General features: G+C 39.6%; 1 protein-coding gene and 1 pseudogene across 3 annotated transcripts in view; one reads left to right on the forward strand and one right to left on the reverse strand.

The window, feature by feature from the left end:
* The window catches only part of NKAIN3 (sodium/potassium transporting ATPase interacting 3), a 686,257-nt gene that overhangs the window by 134,662 nt on the left and 528,776 nt on the right, over positions 1–22,819 (reverse strand). The gene's annotated exons all lie outside the window — the stretch shown is intronic.
* On the forward strand, positions 6,849–8,631 carry LOC105737627 (annotated as a pseudogene).

Raw genomic sequence — 22,819 nt, forward strand, 5'->3', positions numbered from 1 at the left:
ACTCATCTGACAAAGGGCTAATATCCAGAATCTATAAAGAACTCAAACAAATTTACAAGAAAAAGACAAACAACCCCATCAAAAAGTGGGTGAAGGATATGAACAGACACTTCTCAAAAGAAGACATTTATGCAGTCAACAGACACATGAAAAAATGCTCATCATCACTGGCCATCAGAGAAATGCAAATCAAAACCATAATGAGATACCATCTCACACCAGTTAGAATGGCCATCATTAAAAAGTCAGGAAACAACAGGTGCTGGAGAGGATGTGGAGAAATAGGAACACTTTTACACTGTTGGTGGGACTGTAAACTAGTTCAACCATTGTGGAAGACAGTGAGGTGATTCCTCAAGGATCTAGAACTAGAAATACCATTTGACCCAGCAATTCCATTACTGAGTATATACCCAAAGGATTATAAATCATGCTGCTATAAAGACACATGCACACGTATGTTTATTGCGGCACTATTCACAATAGCAAAGACTTGGAACCAACCTAAATGTCCATCAATGATAGACTGGATTAAGAAAATGTGGCACATATACACCATGGAATACTATGTAGCCATAAAAAATAATGAGTTCATGTCCTTTGTAGGGACATGGATGAAGCTGGAAACCATCATTCTGAGCAAACTATCGTTAAGGACAAAAAACCAAACACCACATGCTGTCACTCATAGGTGGGAACTGAACAATGAGAACACTTGGACACAGGAAGGAGAACATCACACGCCGGGGCCTGTTGTGGGGTGGGGGGAGGGGGGAGGGATAGCATTAGGAGATATACCTAATGTAAATGACGAGTTATTGGGTGCAGCACACCAACATGGCACATGTATACATATGTAACAAACCTGCACGTTGTGCACATGTACCCTAGAACTTAAAGTATAATAAAAAAATTAATTAAAAAAAAGGAGCTGCCCTCTGCAGTGCAATAAGTCACAAGACTGGTTCCTTAATACTGGAGTAAATATTAAATTGGTAAATGCAAGACTTAACTCATATTAGACCTCTGACAACTGCTAAAATATTTTATTGTTGCATATCAGTTTTATTGGAGAGGTGATTTTAAAAACTATGTTTTATGCAGCTCAGAGCATTTTAGAGAAATGTCAAGAGAGAAAAAGGGGGATGAATGAAAGAGAGAGAAAGAGTTTTTGGTCTCCCATCTAATTTTAAGGGAAACAGCTTCACTTTTATGTTTTATAATTGAGATTTGTTCTGGGTTGAAGTGTGTTCCCCTAGAAATATTGAAGTCCGAACCTTTGGTGCTTATGAAAAGGGTCTTTGTAGAACATCCAGTTAAAGTGAGGTCATTAGGGAGGATTCCAATCCAATATGTCTAGAGTCCTTAGAAAAAGGAGCAATTTGAGCACAGAGACAGACATACACACATACAGAGTACACCATGGAATCTACAAGACAGAGATAGGGTGATGATTTCACAAATCAAGAAAAGCCAAAGATTGCTGGTAAACCACAGAAACTAGGAGAAAGCCATGATACAAATTCTGCCTCACAGACCTCCAGAGGAATTAATCCTCCAACACCTTGATCTCAGACTTCTGGCCTCCAGAACTGTGAGATGATACATTTCTGTTGTTTAGGCCACCTAAGTTCTAGTACTTTGTTATGGTGGCCCTGGAAAACAAAAACAACGACAGCTAACGGATTCTTGGTGAAATTTCATTTGAAAGACAAAGCAAAGAGTTCTCAGATTAAAAACATATGAAAAGTATAGAATTAGGTACAGGTGGGTGAGATGGAGAACTGGGGTTGTTTCCAATGTGGAACTCCGCTTGTTCAAAGGACACAGATGGACCTCTGTGTCCCAAGGTTCTGCCAAGGTAAAGTCAAACACATGCTTTCTGACATGGGTCTCAGGTTGATGTCTTCATGGTGGGGCTGGCACTGCATAGTTTTTGATGAGTTAGGAGAGCAAGAATAACAATATCACCCAACATTAAGATTATATAATAGCCAGATGGAATCGTGATCAGAAAAGTCTGAGCAGCTCTAATATGTACTTAATGTGGCCATAATAAAAAGATATCTTATAACTTTTCATGATTCTGGCTAGTTATGTGTTTTCAGGAATGCTCGTTTGGTGTAAACTATAGTTCACCTGTGCTAATACTGAAATCCTGGATTCCATGGGAAGGTATTGGTTTTAGATAATGATTTTATTTAACACCTGGTGCTCGTTGCACAGATGTGCATCCTTGCTTCTCCTCTTGACAAGGAGGAAAGACAATAGATGGGGAGATGGAGCCCTTCCATAGATTTCTTTCATTAAATTCTCCATGGGATGACATCTTTGACTGATCATGAATACATGTACCTGGCAGAAGATCAATAGCTCAGGCAGCAGGCTAGAGAGACAGGTGGGCTTCGGGCTGAAAAAGTCTGAATATTTCAAAGTCCTGGGACTTCTGTATTAGGAACAGTACGTTTTGTTTTCTTTTGTACTCCAGTGTTTTCCTACCTGAGGGAGGCTGCTGGAAGTGATGATAAAAGCACCAGGGCTAGCCTTGGCTTTCAGTGATTTCAAGTGATGCTAAGAAAGTCCCTGAGTTCCCAGAATCACAAGGTTGTGAGGGACTAGGTAGTATGCAGAACATATATCCCTGGTGACATTCAAAATTATTAGTGGGTCTGGAAGCTTTTGAGGCATTGATAAAAAATTGAGATTGTCTTTGTTTATTGTGTTCATGGTGTTTTCATCGAGCTCGAGGAGTTACTCAGTCATGACACTATGGTTTGTGTGTGTGACTAAGACCAGTTCTTGAATAATGGCCAGAGTGTCCTTATTGAACTAAAGTGGAACTTTGAGGATCCCCAGATAATGAGGTTTCCAATTCTGTCATATGTGCCTTGACAACCCTCCAACCTCCAACATCCTTGATGTAACTATGGGAGACATCATCACTGATAGAGGCACACAATTTATGCTAAGCCCAGAAGAGGACTGGGAATTCTACAAACATCTAGCTAGGCAGCCACTACCAGTAGATTAGTTGTCAAGCATGTTAAGTCTATTTGCCTTGGCTGTCTTAGGCCTTGAGTAAGCATTCAGCATAAGGCCTTCTGCCTGTCCTGAAATGAGGCCAGATGGGTGGCTCAGTCCCAGAAGAGCTTCAATGTCCCCTTAGAGAAAAATTAGTCTGAGTAGAAATATCTAGATTTATTTCTAGGATATATGGTCTGGAGGCTGTCTTATCCTTGGTTATGAACCATGTGCAAGAGCACAAGTTGTCATGAACTACTGCTCCTAGTCACCGCTTGCAATCTAAGGTCAAGAAGCTGGCCTCAGACCAATCTGCATCAGATAGAAAAATTCATCTGACAGCAATGCATATGGACAAGTACCACCGACTATCTCCAATGCCTGTTCTAACCTCTCCAGGAACTTGTTTAGCAGGAAGAAGTGGGATCAAGCTCTCTGCAGTGAATTACACTCTCTCTTCAAGGTCTGTGAGCTGGGCTAGTCTCTTAGAAGGAGCCTTAGGCCTAGTCCTTGATCACCTGTTAGTGTAAATTATCTGCAATGTTAAAACAGAAGCAAGGAAGAAAAAAGCAAACTGGCATCTATAGTGGCTGGAATTTTGTATGCACAATCTCATTAATCTTTTCAACAGCCCCTTGAGTGAGTGATATGATTTCATTTTACATGCAAGAAAGGTGATGGCTCAGAGGGATTGTGGACCCTGCCCAATGTCACAAGTGGGAAATGACAGAGGGGAGATTACATTTAGGTCTGCTCAGACGCTGCCCTTATTCCTTACAGCATCTGCTGCTACCATACCATGTGGCCTGTACTTGAAAATAAGCCACATCTTTCCTATCACATATTTTGCCTCTTCCAAATTTTAAATAGCTTCCCATTATTGTTTCAGGTCGCTACTCTACAGTCTGCATTTAAACAGATAGATCAAGCACTATTGCCCACCTATCCAAGCTTAAAGGGTGCCATTAGTAATAATTCTGACATTTCTGAGGTCATTCCTTCTCCTCCCCTCAACATAGAGACACAGTCTGGCTCCACAATTCAAAATGAAAAAGCAAAATGGCAACAAATGTCAAGTGCAACAGTGATTCTTACAGACAAAACACTAAGAGAGCAAAGCTATTAAAAATTTCATTCTCCTTTGCCCTTCCATTTACTGGGCTATATCTTCTTTATGCTACTGAAATCAGCAACATTGGAAGCAATATCTATGACCACTACCTAGGACACAGACACTATCCTGTACATGAGAATCTAGTGGAGTGAGACCCACAAATAGCTTATTTAGTACTGGGGGTTGGTAGCAAAAAGTGAGTAAATCTTGTAGGGTTTGCTATAAAGAATATGGGGAACTGTAGCAACATAAGAGCTCATTATCTTTGAAGCAATTTAAGCACACACACGCTCACACACACACACACACAAATATATGTATATATTTATTTGGTTTTGGTTAAAATGTTATTTATTTAATTTGGTTAAATGTAACTAGGCTACTTCCATGAAGTTTTTTTTTTTTTAGTTGAAGTAAGAGTATAGAAAAAGTTAACTGGGTTACTTAGGAGATTAACAAGTGATAAGGCTTGGTTATGAACTGGGGTGAGTGGACAGCAACTTCAACGGAATTATCCAGCTACCCACATTGGGATTGATCAGGGAAACAACCCAACTCATGGAGAAGGAAGAAAAGCAGGGTAGGGCAATGGCCCACCTGGGTGTGACACAGGGCCAAGGGAACCCCCATATCCAGTCAAAGGAAGCAGTGAGTGATTGTGCAACCCTGGGAAACCACGCTTCTCCCACAGATCTTTGCAACCTGCGGATCAGGAGATCCCCTCAGGAGCCCACACCACCAGGGCCTTGGGTCTGACACACAGAACTGTGTGGAGTCTTGGCAGAGAAGTTGCTCAGGCATGCACCGAGACCCAGGAGCTTTACATACTCCAGTCCTGGGATCCCCAACAAAGGTGTCTGCAGCCCAGGCAATGCATGGTGTCCGTCCATACCCCTAGGAAGAGGGCTGAACCCAAGGAGCCAAGCAGCATTGGTCTGTGGGTCCCACTTCCATGACACCTCACAAGACAAGACCCACTAGCTTGGAATTCCAGCCAGACTGCAGTGACAGGGTGCCTGCCTGAGAAGAAATGGGGCCCTGAGGGGAGGGGCAGGCTGCCCTCTCTGCTGTTTGGTTGACTCAGCTGTTCCAGCCTGTGGACTTTGAAGAGTCCAAATGGTCTGGATGAGGAAGAGTTTCCCCAGTGCAGCATAGCTGCTTTGCCAGAATGTGGCCAGATTGCTTCCGTAAGCTGGACCTCAAGTCATTCCCCCTCACTGGGTGAGACCTCCCAGCTGGGCCTCCAGCTACCTCAACCTGTACATACGGTATGAACAGAGTTCTGATCTCTCCCTGGGATGGAGTGCCCTGGGGGTGGGGCATGCCACTACCTTGGCTGTTCAAGCATCTTAGCCAGTCCCGCTTGTGGGCTTTGGGGTGCTCAATCTGATCGGAGGCTGAAGAGATCCCCAACACGCATGCTGCTCTATCAAAAAGCAGCCAGACTGCTTCTTTAAGCAGGTACTAGATCACATTTCTTTTGACTGGGTGAGACCTCCCAAACAAGGTCTTCAGGTTCCTCTTACAACTGTGTTTGGCCTGGCAACAGGTCAGTACCCCCCTGGGGTGGAGCTTCTAAAGGAAGGGGCAGGCTGCCATCTTTGCTATTTCACAGACTTCACTGGTGATACCTCCAGGTACAGGAAAAACCGAGGTAACTAAGGTCTGGAGCAGACCCCCAGCAAACCACAGCAGCCCTATGCAACAGCCATCAGACTGTTAAAAGAAAAACAACAACAACAAAAAACACAGAAAACAACAACAACAATAAGAAAAAATCCCTGTGAAAACCCCTCCAAAGGTTAGCAACCTCAAAGATCAAAGGTAGATAAGCCCACAAAGATGAGAAAGAATCAACTCAAAAATGTCAAAAACTCAAAAAACCAGACGCCCCCTTTCTTCTAAATGACTACAGTGCTTCTGCAGCAAGGGCTTAAAACAGGGCTAAGGCTGAGATGCTGAAATGACAGAAGTAGGCTTCAGAATGTGGATAAAAATGAACTTTGCTGAGCTAAAGGATTATGTTTTAACCCAACACAAAGAATCTAAAAATCATTATAAAACAATGCAGAAGATGACAGCCAAAATAGCAAGTCTAGAGAGGAACATGATAGAACTGAAAAACACAGTACAAGAACTTCACAGTGCAATCACAAGTATTAATAGGAGAATAGATCAAGTGGAGTAAAGAATTTCAGAGCTTGAAGACTGTCTTTCTGAAGTAAGACTGGCAGAAAAGAATAGATTAAAAAGAATGTAAAGGAATGAACAAAGCCTCCAAGAACTATGGGATTATGTAAAGAGACCAAATCTATGACTGATTGGGGTATATGAAAGAGATGGGGAGAATGGAACCAATTTGGAAAACATACTTCAGGATATCATCCAGGAGAAATTCCTCAACCTGGCAACACAGGCCAACGTTCAAATTCAGGAAATGCAGAGAACTCCAGTAAGATACTCCATGAAAAGATTATCCCCAAGATACATAATCATCAGATCTCTAAGGTAGGAATGAAACAAAAAATGTTAAGTGCAGCCAAAGAGAAAGGCAAGGTCACCTACAAAGGGAAGCCCATGAGAATAACAGTGATCCTCTCAGAAGAAACTCTACAGCCAGAAGAGATTGGGGCCCTATATTCAACATTCTTAAAGGAAAGAATTTCTGGTCCAAGTTGGTCGCTTCCCTGCACCAAAGTGAGAAGTAGCCAACATGTAAAGGTGGGAGTTGTATTACAAAACTGAGGGCGATGAAGAAGCAAAGAAGAACAAGAAGAGAACCTTGAAGCAAGTGGAGACTATAAGTATTTAGGAAGAGATAGTTTGGCTTTTTTGGTTGATGCCTCCAGGGCTATGTTTGAATCTCAGAGTAAAGATGAATTGACTCCCTTTGACATGAACATCCAGTGTATCCAAAGTGTGTACATCAGTAAGATCATAAGCAGTGATTGAGATCTCTTGGCAGTGGTGCTCTATAGTGCAGAGAAAGGCAAAGATTCAGTGAAATATTTACGTCTTACAGGAGTTGGATAAGCCAGGTGCAAAATGAATTCTAGAGCTTGACCAGTTTACGGGGCAGCAGGAACAAAAATATTTCCAAGACCTGATGGGCCACAGATCTGACGACTCACTCAGTGAAGTGCTGTGTGTCTGTGTGAACCTCTTTAGTGATGTCCAGTTCATAATGAGTCATAACAAGATCATGCTGTTCAACAATGAAGACAACCCCCATGGCAATGACAGTGCCTAAGCCAGCTGGGCCAGGACCAAAGCCGGTGACCTCTGAGATACGGGTATCTTCCTTGACTTGATGCACCTGAAGAAACCTGGGGACTTTGACATATCTTTGTTCTATAGAGATATCACCAGCATAGCAGATGATGAGGACCTCAGGGTTCACTTTGAGGAATCCAGCAAACTAGAAGTTTCACTCCAAGGAGACCAGGAAGCAAGCACTAAGCAGGTTAAAGCTGAAGCTCATCAAAGATATAGTGATCTCTGGGCATTTATAATCTGGTCCAGAAGGCTCTCAAACCTTCTCCAATAAAGCTCTATTGGGAAACAAATGAGCCAGTGAAAACCAAGACCCAGACATTTAATACAAACACAGGCAGTTTGCTTCTGCCTAGTGATACCAAGAGATCTGAGATCTATGGGAGTCTCAGATTATAATGGAGAAAGGGGAAACAGAAGAGTTAAAACAGTTTGATGATCCAGGTTTGATGCTCATGGGTTTCAAGCCCTTGGTAATGCTGAAGAAGCACCATCACCTGAGGTCCTCCCTGTTCATGTGCCCTGAGGAGTTGCTGGTGATTGGGAGCTCAACCCTGTTTAGTGCTCTGCACATAAAGTGTCCGGACAAGGAGGTTGTAGCATCACGCAGATATACACCCCACAGGAACATGTCTCTTTATTTTGTGGCTTTGGTGCCACAGAAAGAGGAGTTGGATGACCAGAAAATTCAGGTGACTCCTCCAGGATTCCAGCTTGTCTTTTTACCCTTTGCTGATGATAAAAGGAAGATGCCCTTTACTGAAAAAGTCATGGCAACTCTGGAGCAGGTGGACAAGATGAAGGCTATCTTTCAGAAGCTCTGCTTCACATACAGAAGTGACAGCTTTGAGAACCCCGGGCTGCAGCAGCACTTCAGGAACCTGGAGGCCTTGGCCTTGGATTTGATGGAGACTGAACAAGCAGTGGACCTGACATTGCCCAAGGTTGAAGCAATGAATAAAAGACTGGACTCCCTGGTGGTTGAGTTTAAGGAGCTTGTTTACCCATCAGATTACAATCCTGAAGGGAAATTTACCAAGAGAAAACACAATAATGAAGATTTTGGAAGCAAAAGGCCCAAGCTGAAGTATTCAGAAGAGGAGCTGAAGGCCAATATCAGCAAGGTCAAGCTGGGCAAGTTCACTGTGCCCATGCTGAAAGAGGCATATGGGCTGAAGAAGCAGGAGCTGCTGGACGTTCTCACTGAGCACTTCCAGGCCTGACCAGAGGCTGTGTGTTCAGCCACCCTTCCACACTGTGGCCAGGCTGGCTGGCCTTGTTCCCAGCCAGTTAAAATGTATTTCTTCTGAGCTAGGAAGAGTCTGCCCAATAGAAGTTGAGGGATTTTACATTTTTGAGGCTTTCTGTTGCCATGGTGAAGGTGTAGCCCTCCTACTTTGCTGTTCCTTACTTTATTGCCTAAATAAAGAGCCCTAAGTTTGTACTGAAAACGAACAAAGAAAAAAGAAAAAAAAGAAAAGAATTTCCAGCCCAGAATTTCATATCCACCCAAGCTAAGCATTATAAGTGAAGGAGAAATAAGATCCTTTTCTGACAGGCAAATGCTGAGGCAGGCAAATGCTGTCTCAACGAACTGCCTAATAATGTCAGTGGGATGTTAAATCTCTGCCTTACAGGAGCGTATGAGGAAGCACTAAATAAAGAAAGGAAAAATCGTTACCAGCCATTACAAAAACACAAGGAAGTGCACAGACTAGTGACACTATGAAGTAACCACATAGACTAGTCTGCAAAATAATCAGCTAGCATCATGATAACAGGATCAAATCCACATGTAACAATACTAACCTTAAACGTAAATGAGCTACATGCCCCAATTAAAAGACACAGAATGGCAAACTGGATAAAGAATCAAGATCCATCTGTATACTGTCTTCAAGAGAGCTATCTCACATGCAAAGACACACAGAGGCTCAAAATGAAGGGATAGAGAAAAATTTACCAAGCAAATGGAGAACAGAAGAAGGCAGGAGTTGCAATCCAAGTTTCTGATAAGATAGACTTTAAACTAACAAAGATCAAAAGGACAAAAAAGGGCATTACATAATGGCGAAGGTTTCAATTCAACAAGAAGTGCCAACTCTCTTAAATATACATGCACCCAATACAGGAGCACCCAGATTCATAAAGCAAGTTCTTAGAGACTTTAACAGAGATTTAGACTCCTACATAATAATAGTGAGAGACTTTAACACCTCACTGACAATATTAGGCAGATCATTGAGACAGAACATTAACAAAGATATTCAGGGCCTGAATTCAGCTCTGGATCAAGTTGACCTGATAGATAACTATGGAACTCTCCACCCCAAAACAACAGAATATATATTCTTCTCATCACAACATGGAACTTACTCTAAAATTGATCACATAATCAGAAGTAAAACACTCCTCAGCAAATGCAAAAGAGCTGAAACCCTAACAAACCATTTCTTGGACCACAGCACAATCAAATTAGAACTCAAAATTAAGAAATTCACAGAAAACCATACAACTACACTGAAGCTGAACAACCTGCTCCTGGATGACTTTTGGGTAAATAATGAAATCATTGCAGAAATCAAGAAGTTCTTTGAAACCAATGAGAGCAAAGACACAATGTACCAGCATGTGTGGGATGCAGCTAAAGCAGTGTCAAGAGAGAAATTTAGAGCACTAAATACCCACATCAAAAAGCTAGAAAGATCTTGAGTTAACAACCTAACATCACAGTTAAAAGAACCAGAGAATCAAGAGCACACAAACCTGAAAGCTAGCAAAAATAACCAACATCAGAGCCGAATTGAAGGAGACAGAGACATGAAAAACCCTTCAAAAATCAACTAATCCAGGAGCTGCTTTTTCTAGAGAAAATTAATGAAATAGATAGACTGATAGCTAGACTAATAAAGAAAACATAGAGAAGATTCAAATAAACACAATTAGAAATGATAAGGGGGATATTACCACTGACCTCACAGACATACAAACAACCATCAGAGAATACTGTAAACACCTCTATGCACATAAATTAGAAAATCCAGAAGAAATGGATACAATCTAAATGGGCTAAATGCTCCAATTAAAAGACACAGACTGGCAAATTGGATAAACAGTCCAGACCCATCAGTGTGCTGTATTCAGGAAACCCATCTCACATGCAGAGACACACGTAGACTCAAAATAAAGGGATGGAGGAAGATCTACCAAGCAAATGGAAAACAAAAAAAAGGCAGGGGTTGCAATCCTAGTCTCGGATAAAACAGACTTTAAACCCACAATGATCAAAAGAGACAAAGAAGGCCATTACATAATGGTAAAGGGATCAATTCAACAAGAAGAGCTAACTATCCTAAATATATATGCACCCAATACAGGAGCACCCAGATTCATAAAGCAAGTCCTGAGTGACCTACAAAGAGACTTAGACTCCCATACAATAATAATGGGAGACTTTAACAGCCCACTGTCAACATTAGACAGATCAACGAGACAGAGGTTAACAAGGATATCCAGGAATTGGACTCAGCTCTGCACCAAGCAGACCTAATAGACATCTACAGAACTCTCCACCTCAAATCAACAGAATATACATTCTTCTCAGCACCACACTGCACTTATTCCGAAATTGACCACATAGTTGGAAGTAAAGCACTCCTCAGCAAATGTAAAAGAACAGAAATTATAACAAACTGTCTCTCAGACCACAGTGCAATAAAACTAGAACTCAGGATTAAGAAACTCACTCAAAACCGCTCAACTACATGGAAACTGAACAACCTGCTCCTGAATGACTACTGGAGACATAACAAAATGAAGGCAGAAATAAAGACGTTCTTTGAAACCAACGAGAACAAAGACACAACATACCAGAATCTCTGGGACACATTCAAAGCAGTGTGTAGAGGGAAATTTATAGCACTAAATGCCCACAAGAGAAAGCAGGAAAGATCTAAAATTGACACCCTAACATCAAAATGAAAAGAACTAGAGAAGCAAGAGCAAACACATTCAAAAGCTAGCAGAAGGTAAGAAATAACTAAGATCAGAGAAGAACTGAAGGAAATAGAGACATAAAAAACCCTTCAAAAAATCAATGAATCCAGGAGCTGGTTTTTTGAAAAGATCAACAAAATTGATAGACTGCTAGCAGGACTAATAAAGAAAAGACAGAAGAATCAAGTAGATGCAATAAAAAATGATAAGGGATATCACCACCGATCCCACAGAAATACAAACTACTATCAGAGAATATGATAAACACCTCTACGCAAATAAAATAGAAAATCTAGAAGAAATGGATAAATCCTCAACACATACACCCTCCCAACACTAAACCAGGAAGAAGATGAATCTCTGAATAGACCAATAACAGGTTCTGAAATTGAGGCAATAATTAATAGCTTACCAACCAAAAAATGTCCAGGACCAGATGGAATCATAGCCGAATTCTACCAGAGGTACAAGGAGGAGATGGTACCATTCCCTCTGAAACTATTCCAATCAATAGAAAAAGAGGGAATCCTCCCTAACTCATTTTATGAGGCCAGCATCATCCTGATACCAAAGCCTGGCAGAGACACAACAGAAAAAGAATTTTAGACCAATATCCTTGATGAACATCGATGCAAAAATCCTCAATAAAATACTGGCAAACCGAATTCAGCAGCACATCAAAAAGCTTATCCACCATGATCAAGTGGGCTTCATCCCTGGGATGCAAGGCTGGTTCAACATACGCAAATCAATAAATGTAATCCAGCACATAAACAGAACCAAAGACAAAAACCACATGATTATCTCAATAGATGCAGAAAAGGCCTTTGACAAAATTCAACAACCCTTCATGCTAAAAACTCTCAATAAATTAGATATTGATGGGACGTATCTCAAAATAATAAGAGCGATCTATGACAAACCCACAGCCAATATCATACTGAATGGGCAAAAACTGGAAGCATTCCCTTTCAAAACTGGCACAAGACAGGGATGCCCTCTCTCACCACTCCTATTCAACATAGTGTTGGAAGTTCTGGCCAGGGCAATCAGGCAGGAGAAGGAAATAAAGGGTACTCAATTAGGAAAAGAGGAAGTCAAATTGTCCCTGTTTGCAGATGACATGATTGTATATCTAGAAAACCCCATCGTCTCAGCCCCAAATCTCCTTAAGCTGATAGGCAACTTCAGCAAAGTGTCAGGATACAAAATCAATGTGCAAAAATCACAAGCATTCTTATACAACAATAAGAGACAAACACAGAGCCAAATCATGAGTGAACTCCCATTCACAATTGCTTCAAAGAGAATAAAATACCTAGGAATCCAACTTACAAGGGATGTGAAGGACCTCTTCAAGGAGAACTACAAACCACTGCTCAATGAAATAAAAGAGGATACAAACAAATGGAAGAACATTCCATGCTTATGAGTAGGAAGAATCAATATCGTGAAAATGGCCATACTGCCCAAGATAATTTATAGATTCAATGCCATCCCCATCAAGCTACCAATGATTTTCTTCACAGAATTGGAAAAAACTACTTTAAAGTTCATATGGAACCAAAAAAGAGCCCACATCGCCAAGTCAATCCTAAGCCAAAAGAACAAAGCTGGAGGCATCATGCTACCTGACTTCAAACTATACTACAAGGCTATAGTAACCAAAACAGCATGGTACTGTTACCACAACAGAGATATAGACCAATGGAACAGAACAGAGCCCTCAGAAATAATGCCACATATCTACAACCATCTGATCTTTGACAAGCCTGACAAAAAGAAGAAATGGGGAAAGAATTCCCTATTTAATAAATGGTGCTGGGAAAACTGGCTAGCCATATGTAGAAAGCTGAAACTGGATCCCTTCCTTACACCTTATACAAAAATTAATTCAAGATGGATTAAAGACTTAAATGTTAGACCTAAAACCATAAAAACCCTGGAAGAAAACCTAGGCAATACCATTCAGGACATAGGCATGGGCAAGGACTTCATGTCTGAAACACCAAAAGCAATGGCAACAAAAGCCAAAATTGACAAATGGGATCTAATTAAACTCAAGAGCTTCTGCACAGCAAAAGAAACTACCATCAGAGTGAACAGGCAACCTACAGAATGGGACAAAATTTTTGTAACCTACTCATCTGACAAAGGGCTAATATCCAGAATCTACAATGAACTCCAACAAATTTACAAGAAAAAAACAAACAACCCCATCAAAAAGTGGGCAAAGGACATGAACAGACACTTCTCAAAAGAAGACATTTATGCAGCCAACAGACACATGAAAAAATGCTCATCATCACTGGCCATCAGAGAAATGCAAATCAAAACCACAGTGAGATACCATCTCACACCAGTTAGAATGGCCATCATAAAAAGTCAGGAAACAACAGATGCTGGAGAGGATGTGGAGAAATAGGAACACTTTTACACTGTTGGTGGGACTGTAAACTAGTTCAACCATTGTGGAAGTCAGTGTGGCAATTCCTCAGTGATCTAGAACTAGAAATACCATTTGACCCAGCCACGCCATTACTGGGTATATACCCAAAGGATTATAAATTATGCTGCTATAAAGACACATGCACACGTATGTTTATTGCGGCACTATTCACAATAGCAAAGACTTGGAACCAAGCCAAATGTCCAACAGTGATAGACTGGATTAAGAAAATGTGGCATATATACACCATGGAATACTATGCAGCCATAAAAATGATGAGTTCATGTCCTTTGTAGGGACATGGATGAAGCTGGAAACCATCATTCTCAGCAAACTATTGCAAGGACAAAAAACCAAACAATGCATGTTCTCACCCATAGGTGGGAATTGAACAATGACAACACGTGGACAGAGGAAGGGGAACATCACACACCGGGGCCTGTTGTGAGGTAGGGGGAGGAGGGAGGGATAGCATTAGGAGCATTAGGAGATATACCTAATGTTAAATGATGAGTTAATGGGTGCAGCACACCAACATGGCACATGTATACATATGTAATAATCTGCACATTGTGTACATGTACCCTAAAACTTAAAGTATATTAATAAAAAAAATTTTCCATCAAAAGAAGAGGAAATGGATACATTCCTGGCACATATGCCCTCCCAAGACTGAATCAGGAAAAAATTGAATCCCTGAATAGACCAATGGAGAGTTCTGAAATTGAGACAGTAATAAATAGCCTACTAACCAAAAAAAAAAAAAAAAAAAAAAAAAAGCCCAGGACCAGATGGATTCACATCTGAATTCTACCAGAGGTACAGAGAATAGCTGGTACCTCTCCGACTGAAACTATTCCAAAAAATTGAAAAGGAGGGACTCCTCCCTAACTTATTCTATGAGGCCAGCATTATCCTGGTACCAAAACCTGGCAGAGATATGACAAAAAAAGAAAATTTTAGGCCATCGATGCAAAAATCCTCAACAAAACACTGGCAAACTGAATCCAGTAGCACATCAAAAAGCTTATCCACTGCAATCAAGTTGGCTTCATCTCTGAGATGCAAGCTGGTTCAACATACACAAAACAATAAATGTAATTCATCACATAAACAGAACTAAAGACAAAAACCACATGATTATCTCAATAGATGCAGAAAAGGCCTTTGATAAAATTTAACATCCCTTCATATTAAAAACTCTCAATAAACTAGATATTGAAGGCACGTACCTCAAAATAATAAGAGCCATATATGGCAAACCCACAGTCCATAATGAATGGGCAAAACCTGGAAGCATTCCCCTTGAAAACTGGCACAAGTCAAGTTTGCCCTCTCTCACCACTACTATTCAACGTAGTATTGGAAGTTCTGGCCCGGGCAATCACGCAAGAGGAAGAAATAAGCAGGATTCAAACAGGAAGAGAGGAAGTCAAACTATCCGTTTGCCGATGACATGATCCTATGTCTAGAACATCCCATCGTCTCGGCCCAAAAGTTTCTTAAGCTAATAAGCAACTTCATCAAAGTCACAGGATACAAAATCGATGCGCAAAAATTGCTAGCATTCCTATACACCAACAACAGTCAAGCTGAGAGCCAAATCACAAATGAACTCCCATTCACAATTGCCACAAAAAGAATAAAATACCTAGGAAAACAGCTAACAAGAGAAATGAAGGATATTTTAAAGAAGAACTATAAACCATTGAAAAGAAATCAGAGATGACACAAACAAATGGAAAAACATTCCATGCTCGTGGATAGAATCAATATCGTGAAAATGGCCATACTACCCAAAGCAATTTATAGATTCAATGCTACTCCCATTAAACTACCACTGACATGCTTCACAGAATTAGAAAAACTATTTTAAAATTCATAGAACCAGAAAAGAGCCAAAATAACCAAGGCAACCTTAAGCAGAAAGAACAAAGCTGGAGGCATCATGTTACCCAACTTCAAACTATACTAAAGGCTACAGTAACCAAAACAGCACTGTACAAGAGCAGACACATAGACCAATGGAATACAATAGAGAACCCAGAAATAAGGCCACACACCTACAACTATCTGATCTTTGACAAACCCGACAAAAACAAGCAATGGGGAAAGATTCCCTATATGATAAATGATGCTGGCAGAACTGGTTAGCCATATGCAGAAAATTAAAACTGGATCCTTTCCTTACATTGTATACAAAAATCAACTCAAGATGGATTAAAGACTTAAATGTAAACCCCAAAACTATAAAAACGATAGAAGAAAACCTAGGCAACGCCATTCAGGACATAAGCACGGGCAAAGTTTCATGACCAAGATGCTAGAAGCAATTCCAAAAAAAGCAAAAATTGACTAACGGGGTCTAATTAAACTAAACAGCTTCTGCACAGCAAAACAATCAATAGAGCAAATACAACCTACAGAGTGGGAGACAGTTTTTTGCACTCTATCCATCTGACAAAGGTCTAATATCCAGCATCTATAAAGAACTTAAATTTACAAGAGAAAACGAAACACCCCATTAAAAAGTGGGCAAAGAACACGAACAGAGACTGCTCAAAGGAAGATATACATGTGGCCAACAATCATATGAAAAAGAGCTCAATATCACTGATCATTAGAGAAATGCAAATCAAAACCGCAATGAAATACCATCTAATGTCAGTCATAATGGCTATTATTAAAAAGTCAAAAAACAAATGCTGGTGAGGTTGTGGAGAAAAAGGAACACTTTTACATGGTTAGTGGGAGTGTAAATTAGTTCAACCATTGTGGAAGACAGTGTGGTGATTTCACAAAGACTTAGCAGCAGAAGTGCCATTTGGCCCAGCAATCCCATTACTGGATGTATACCCAAAGGAATATAAATCATTCTGTTATAAAGATACATGCATATGTGTGTTCATTGCAGCACCATTCACAATGGCAAAGACATGGAATCAACCTAAATGCCTGAGATGGTTTGGTTGTGTCCCCATCCAAATCTCACCTTGAATTGTAATAATCCCCACATGTCAAGGGCAGGGACAGATGGAGATAATTGAATGATGCGGGAAGTTTCTGCCATACTGTTTTCATGGTAGTGCATAAGTCTCACAAGATTTGATGGTTTTATAAATGGGAGTTACCCTGCACAAGCTCTCTTGCCTGCCACCATGAGAGACATGACTTTGCCCCTCATTCACCTTCCACCATGATTGTGAGGCCTCCCCAGCCATGTGGAACTGTGAGTCAATTAAACTTCTTTCCTTTATAAATTACCCAGCCTTGGGTCTTTATTCGCAGCATGAGAACAGATTAATCCAATGCCTATCAATGATAGACTGAATAAAGAAGATGTGGTAAATGCATACCACAGAATAATATGCAGCCTTAAAAAGGAATGAGATCATGTTCTTTGCATGAACATGGATGGAGCTGGAGGTCATTATCCTTAGCAACTAATCAGGAACCAAAAACCAAATACCACATGTTCTGACTTATAAGTGGGAGCTGAATGATGAGAACACATGGTCATGAGGGGGAGAATAACATACATGGGACCTGTTGGACTGCTGACCAGGTACAAAATTCTGGCAGGCAGGACTGAGAGCTAGAGGAAACTGGCATTATTTAAGCAAAGACTGAACAGTGTATTCAGAAAGGAAAAAAATGAGTGGCCTAGGGAAAAGACAGGCTTTGTTCTGACCAATCCTTTTTGTTCACCACACACCCAAACTGCTAGCAGATTCAACATAATTTTACTAAATGCAACATTCACCCTGTTTTCTGTATTCTAATGATTTACTTAATAAAAAACAAACCTGCTTTGTGATTCTAGCTATGCAGAACTAACCAGAGACCCCAGTCTTTTTAGAAGATATAGAGTGAATTCAAAATGTCAAATTTCTAAAACTTAATTGCTATCCATAAGATAGAAAAATCTCAATTAGAACTTGAATTCTTAAAAATTCATCTATGATCACACAGCTGTCAGAGAGGAATAAAGATAAAAAAATACTAAAGTAACACGTATAGGGCAGGAAAGAAAGCCCATGTGTTTTCAGTCCAGTAAGTTATGAATGTGCAACAGAGAGGCATGAACTAAAAGAGCTTTGACAGAAGAATTTTCTTTTTTCAAAGTTAAAAGAAAGTTTAGTTCCCTTTTAAATAATAGAATCCTCTTTTTCCAGTTGATTTTTTTTATTTCCAACTTTTATTTTAAGTTCAGGGGTACATGTGCAGGATGTGCATGTTTGTTACATAGGTAAACATGTACCATGATGGTTTACTGTACAGATGATTCCATCGCCCAGGTATTAGGCACAGCATCTATTAGCTATTCTTCCTGATGTTCTCCTTCCTCTCATGTCTGTTTAAAATTCTCTTTTCTCTGATTTTATTTCACATCTTCTGGGATAACTGTGATAAGCCAAAGTAATAAATGTGTAAGCTACATCAGTTATTTAGAGTTTTCAATCCTGACCCAATCCTCTTTCGTCATTCACTGTGGGTACTATATTTGCTCTGTTCCAGTTCACCACTGCCCCTGGACAGGACTCATATTCAGATCCTGTGGGATGGTGGCGACAAGTGAGCTAAAGAAGCCCCTAGTCTCTTTTTGTTAAACTTCTTGTTTGGGGAAGGACTGATGAGAGTTGGGGGAAGAATGTTTGATAAATACAAGGCAAGGAGCCAACTCTATTAGGTACTATATACATATATTTAATCTACTATCCAGCAGGTCAATGAATCTACATTATGAAAAAGAAGATTTATAAAACACAGAGTTAACGTAGGAGCAAGAGAACTGGAAATAGGAAAGCATTGAAAGCATCCCTAACTTTGGACATCTGCCTTTATATTAACCCTAAAAAAATCCAACACATGATCTAATATTCCTTTTTTTTATTTCTAGTGATGTCCAAATATGTTTTAGGTCTGGACAGTGGTTCTTTCATGATTTACGGTTGCATACAATGTACTTGGTAGGAAAAACGGGCATTATTTCTTCTAAACTTCCTTTCAAATGTGAAGCAGGAAGGTAAGTGAACGGGAGGGTGCAGAGCACCACGGGCCCTTCGTAGACAGTATTTCCTTGTTGGGTAATGGAAGTATGATTCGTGGAGTGTTGGGGATGCTGTGGTTAATCGACTGCCCAGGCTCAATATTTCTGCCCCCAATCGTCCTGGCAGTGCATTTATGGGAGCCCAAATGGGGACAGCCACCAAAATGAAACAATCTCCTTTGACCAGGAATTCTTTCTCATTCTTGTCTTTTGCCTTAATTTTTTTTCATCTGGACTTCAGGCAGATCACATTAAATTCTAATGTACAGCATTTTGCATCAAAGCAACTAATATAGAACAACAAAACAAAGTGTTTCCATTAAGGCTCAACTATCAATATCTGATAACGTTGAAGTAAAAGACAATTAAAATTTTATCTTGTGAGGCAATGGAGTGAGGACCCACTCTATTCTTGGGTAAAAAATAACATTTTTCTTTTACCCTGATTTCACATTTTGTTGTAAGTGATAACCTACAGCTTAATTAAGACTCCTAAATATAAGCAGTTAATCTGAAATTTTCTGAAGGAATCTGAAATCCCTACCATATGTGGAAATAAATTGTCCTTTTTGGTTGGACATGTGTACACAAGATATCTAGGGAGTTATTTTATTCTGCGGATACTTTCACTTTTTATCCTGTTTAACCTTCAGTAACTCTGGAGAGTTCCCCCATTATGCGCTCTGTAAATAATGGAATCCTAAAATATTTTAATAGTTTGAGGCAAAAATGCAAATATGTTAAGTTGCCAAAAAATATTTAAGGCCAAAGTTGCCCTGTCCCATCAACCTGGCCAATAATCTGCATGTTTATGGCATTTAAGTTCTTGGTTTAGCTTTTGCATTGGCAACTACTGTTACTACAGTGTTAATTTGTCATGCAAATAACCTTTAATAATGAAGCCGCGAGTGCCTCAAGTCACTTCTTAGTTATCAGATTTAGGATTCTTGGTATAAAGTTTTGGACTCCTACTGACAAATGGGCTAGTTCTCAAACTTTTTACTTCTTGCATGGCATTTCATTTGCGCAGAAAGGTTATACATTGGTACATACACCAGCAAAGGAGAGGAGTGAGGTTGCAGTGAAAAGCACTGCCTCTTACGGCAGAAGTTCCCTTCAGAAGGAGACACAGAGAGCTCTCTTATTATAGATGAGAAAAAAAGGCATGAAAAAGCACTCTATTATTTCCCTATCGTTGCTGAGGCAAATCATCACAAACTTAGTCATTTAAAAAGCACAAATTTATTACCTTACAGTTCTAGAAGTCAAAAGTCTAACATGAATCTCCCTGGGCTAAAATCAAGATGTCAGCAGGGGCCGGGCGTGGTGACTAATGACTGTAATTCTAGCACTTTGGGAGGCCGAGGTGGGCTGATCACTTGAGGTCAGGAGTTTGAGACCAGCCTGGCCAACATGGTGAAACCGTCTTTACTAAAAATATAAAAATTAGCTAGGTGTGGTGGCATGCACCTGTAGACCAAGCTACTTGGGAAGCTGAGGCAAGAGAATCACTTGAATGCATGAGGTGGAGGTTGCAGTGAGCCAACATAGCGCCACTGCATTCTAGCCTAGGTGACGGAACGAGACTGTCTCAGTAAATAAATAAATTAATTAAAAAAAGAAAAAAGATGTTAGCAGGGTACTGTTTTTCTGGAGTCTCTAGGGGACAATCCATTTCCTTGCCTTTTCCAGCTTCATCTGTGTTCCTTGCATCTGGGACCCCTTTAAACTCCAAAGCCAGCAACAACCAACCGCTGGCTGAACTGTGTCTCCTCTGCATGACTCACTCATTCTACTGCCTCTCTCTTCCACTTGTAAAGACCCATGGTTTGCACATATTTTTCTCATTGCATGGGTTGTCTCTTCACTTTGTTCATCTTTTCTTTTGCTGTGCAGAAGCTTTTTAATTTGATGCAATCCTATTTGTCTATTTGTGCTTTTGTTACTTGAGATTTTGGGGTTGCATCCAAAAAAATCCTTGTCCAAACCAATGTCTTGGAGCTTTTCCCATGTTTTCTTCTAGTAGTTTTACAGCTTTAAGTCTTTAATCATTTTGAGTTTATTTTGGGACACAGTGTAAGGTAAGGGTCTAATTTCATTTTTTTCTGAATGTGGATAACTGGTTTTCCTTGAACAATTTATTGAATAAAATGTTTTTCCTCCATTATGGGTTCTTGGCAGTTTTGTAAAAAATCAATTGACCATGAAGGCATGAGTTTATTACTGAGCTTTCTGTCCTGTTCCCTAGGTTGATGTGTCTGTTTTTATGCCAGTACTATGCTGTTTTAATTATCATCACTTTTATAATACATTTTGAAATCAGGTAGTATGATGCCTGTAGCTTTGTTCTTTTTGCTCAAGATTACTTTGGTTATCTGGTGTGTATTGTGGTTCCACAGAATTTTAGAATTGATTTTTCCATTTTTGAAAAATGACCTTGAAATTTTTATAGGAATTGCATTGAATCTGTAGATTATTTTTGGTAGTACGGATATTTTAACAATATTAATTATTTCAGTCCATAGAGATGGGATATTTTTCAATTTATTTGTGTTTTCTTCAATTTCATTCATCAGTGTTCTATAGTCTTCAGTATATAAGTCTTGTACCTTCTGATTTAAATTTACATCTAAGTTTTAAATTTTTTTCTGTTGCTATTGTAAATGGGATTATTTTCTTAACTTTCTTTTCAGATAGCTCATATATCTAGTAAAGGTTTAATGTACAAAATATACAAGGAACTGAAATAACTCAATAGTAAGAAAACAAATAACCTAATTTAAAAGTGGGCAAAGGACCTGAACAAACACTTCTCAAAAGAACTCATCCAAATGGCCAACAGATTCATTAAAAAATGAACTAATCATTAGGAAAACACAATTTAAAAACCACAATGAGATATCTATTTATACCCAATAGAATGGCTTTTATCAAAAAGATGACAGATAACAACCACTGGAGAGGATGTAGAGAAAAGGGAATGCTTGTACACTGTTGGTGGTAATGTAAATGGTTCAGCCATTATGGAAACCAGTATGAAATTTCCTCAAAAAACTAAAAATAGAACTCCTATATAATCTAGCAATCCCACTACTGGGTATTACAAGGGAAATTATTAAGTATGCCAAAGAGATATCTGCACTCCCATGTTCATTGCAGCATTATTCACAGTAGTCAAGATATGGAATCAACTTGTTCATCAATAGTTGGATAGAGAAAATATAGTACACAAAATGAACTATTACTTATTCTTTAAAAAGATGAAATTCTGTCATTTGGGACAAGATGGATGAATCTAGTAGATATTATGCTGAGTGAAATAAGCCATGCACAGAAAGATAAATACCACATGATCTCATTTATGTGTGGAATCTAAAAAAGATTCGTCCATGTAAATGGAGAATAGAATGGTGGTTACCAGAGCCAGGGATGGGGGGCTTGGGTCGGGAGGAGTGAGAGAATGTGGAGTTACTGTTTAAAGGATACACAGTTTTAGCTAGACAGGAGGTTTAGAGATCTGTTGCACAGCAGGGTGACCATAGCCAATAATAATGTTCTGTGTATTTCAAAATAAGAGAGTAAATTTCAAAGATGTCATCACAAAAAATGTCAAGTAAGTGAAGGGATATATATGTTAATTAATTTGATTTAATAACTCCATATTATATACATATATGAAAACATCACATTGTACTCCATAAATGTAATACAATTATGATTATTATAATTGATCAATTTAAAAATATTATATTGAGCACCTTGGAATAATCTAGGAAAATTTCCGCATTCTAGGGTCCTTAATTATAATCACAGCTGCAAAGTACCTTGTTCTATGTAAGATAACATATTAACAGGTCTGGGGATTAGAACAGGCCCATCTTTGGAGGTCCATTATGCTACCTACCACAAAGACCTG

This window comes from Nomascus leucogenys, chromosome 16, assembly GCF_006542625.1.
Source record: "Nomascus leucogenys isolate Asia chromosome 16, Asia_NLE_v1, whole genome shotgun sequence".
Lineage (NCBI taxonomy): Eukaryota > Metazoa > Chordata > Mammalia > Primates > Hylobatidae > Nomascus > Nomascus leucogenys.